General features: G+C 55.5%; 1 protein-coding gene across 5 annotated transcripts in view; it reads right to left on the reverse strand.

Moving 5' to 3' along the window:
• The window catches only part of DNAJB5 (DnaJ heat shock protein family (Hsp40) member B5), a 10,263-nt gene extending 9,773 nt beyond the window's left edge, over positions 1 to 490 (reverse strand). For 3 of the 5 annotated variants that reach the window (XM_015592599.1, XM_015592601.2, XM_025049734.1), the window contains exon 1: positions 300 to 490. The gene's annotated coding sequence lies outside the window, so the exon portion shown is untranslated. Of the gene's footprint in view, positions 1 to 263 lie in introns of all 5 variants that reach the window. The other 2 variants (XM_015592596.2, XM_015592600.2) reach the window with 1 other exon arrangement.
• Positions 491 to 2,226: the final 1,736 nt, after the last annotated feature.

Consider the following 2,226-nt stretch of genomic DNA (forward strand, 5'->3'; position numbering starts at 1 on the left):
TCCAGCGGGGGGGTGGTCGGTGATGTCACCGGTGCTGGCTGTCAGGGCCTGTTCAGAAACGCCTCCGCCCCGTGGTACCCAATCCGACCCCACCCGACTCGACTCTCCCCTGGCTCAGACGCTGGCTGCTCCCTGTAAAAGGGTCGCAGACAACTAGCACCTTGCAGAGCCCAAGTCCCCGCACCCCCATGGCAGAAGAGCCGATGGCCCCTCAGTGTCCCAACTCACTGACACCAGGACCCCTGGCTTCGCGACGCACTCACTCTCGGAACCCCCGGGTCCTAGCGTGGCGCCCTCACCGGTGAGGAGCTGCGGGCGCCTCCGCGGTCCGTCAGACAGCCACTGCCCCCTCCCCCGGCTCCGGCTCCGCCGCCTCCACTCGGGACAGGAGTCGCCTGCCCGCCGGCCGCAGACAGCGGGTCCGGGGACCCGCCCCTACGGCTCCGCCTTTGCACCGCCCATTGCGCCGTCTACCCGTCACTCAACTCAGCCTCTGCTGTAATTGGACAGCCTTCAACGAGTGGCTCAGTAGTAGCCGCCCAATCTCCGCCCCTGTCACCCGGCCACACACGCACACATTCCTGGCAGTGATTGGTGTGGGTCTGATTGGTGCAGTCTGGGATCAGTCAACCACACCTCTTCGCTATATCGTCGTGTCATTGGTGAATAGGACAGGGGGCGGTAACTCCATGCGCCCTTTGATTTTATTGGTTGGTCTCCGGTGCTCGGACCCGAGCCAGGAGGCGCGGGGGGCGGGGGGGGGGGCGGTGCGCATATAGTAGTCCAATCTCCGGTTTGAGAAGGTGGGACGTACCGGCCACCACTCGAATCCCGGGAGAACCTTCTGGAACCCGTGCAACGTCAAAGGGAGTCTTAAAGGAAAACTGCGTCCACCAGTTGATGACTCTGGGAATTCTCTCCTTATATCACTTAGGAGGGTAGGCGAGAGAATAGTGCACTCTGGGAGATGTAGTCTCTGGACCAGGGTCAAAAGGTCACCTCTTAACCTGTTTTCCATCAAACCCTGAACTGACCTCGACCTTACCTGATTTAGCTTTACCTTACCTTGACCCAGAGTTGACCTGACGTGACCTAACTGAAGTTCAAAACAGACCCCGTTAGATATGCAGTTTAAGTGCCCTTCCCCTCTCTCTTTTGTAACCTGGTAGTTCTCATGTTTGGGACCTCCATGGGTCTTTGAGTCTCCTTTTCATTCTCTATATAGTCCCTACATCCCAGCTTCTTCATGAGCAGCCCCTTCTCAGCAACTCCCACAATCTCCATTAAAGTTCTCTATAATCTTTCATTCTACTTCCCCTTTGAGTCCCTACATTTTAACCCCCCTTTGTTTTTCCCTCTTCTTGGCCCCGTATGATCTCCTGTCTTTCCCCCATGATCTTTTGTCATATCCTATTCTTAATTCTTTCTGCTCCCATGATCTCCCCTATCCTAACTCCCCTCTTTAACCCATCATCTCAGCTCCACTTGATCTTCTTTTTTAACACCCTCAGAATCTCCCATCTCAGTCCCACCCCCACCCCCACTCCGCATTACATCTCAATCCCAGTATCCCCGCTGTTCAGAGCAGGCAGGGATGCGGAGGTGGTTGCCAGCGGAAGCCGACGCTTGAGCAGACACGGTGCCTGGCGCCCACGTCACTGTCTCCCAGGCCCATCTGTGCTAGAGGGAACAGGGCTGGGGAGGGGATAACCCCCGGGTGAAGAGGGGAAAGGAATTCTTGGAGGGTTTGAGGACAAAGGAAGGGCTGAGGCAGAAGCTCTCACTAACTTCTCTTTGCCTTTTTGTTTCAGAGACAGAGTTTGGATACCCATAAGGTCATACAAACTGGATAGAGCTGGAAACTGAGGCTTTTAGAGCATCAGTACCTAGGCTACAGAGCAGAGAAGATCATAGCAGAGCAGGAGAGAGGTCTAGAGGTCCTGAGGTCAGGTCTGCATGATCTCCATTACCTGTCTTCTTTGTAGTACTCACTATGGGGATCCCAGGTAGAAAGGGGTGTGAGGTGTGGAGAAAGGAAATGAAATGGAGTAAGAGGAAGTAGGAGAGGAGGGAGGGAAGGTAGGGTGAGGCAGATGAGGAGAGGAGGGCAGGGAAGATGGGATGAGGGGCATAAGGAGAGGAGGGGAGGATGTGGTGGGAGAATAGAAGGAATAGGATATGGGTGAGCAGCAAAAGGATGGGACAGAGTGATGGGATGAGGAAGAA

This window comes from Pteropus alecto, unplaced genomic scaffold, assembly GCF_000325575.1.
Source record: "Pteropus alecto unplaced genomic scaffold, ASM32557v1 scaffold206, whole genome shotgun sequence".
NCBI lineage: Eukaryota > Metazoa > Chordata > Mammalia > Chiroptera > Pteropodidae > Pteropus > Pteropus alecto.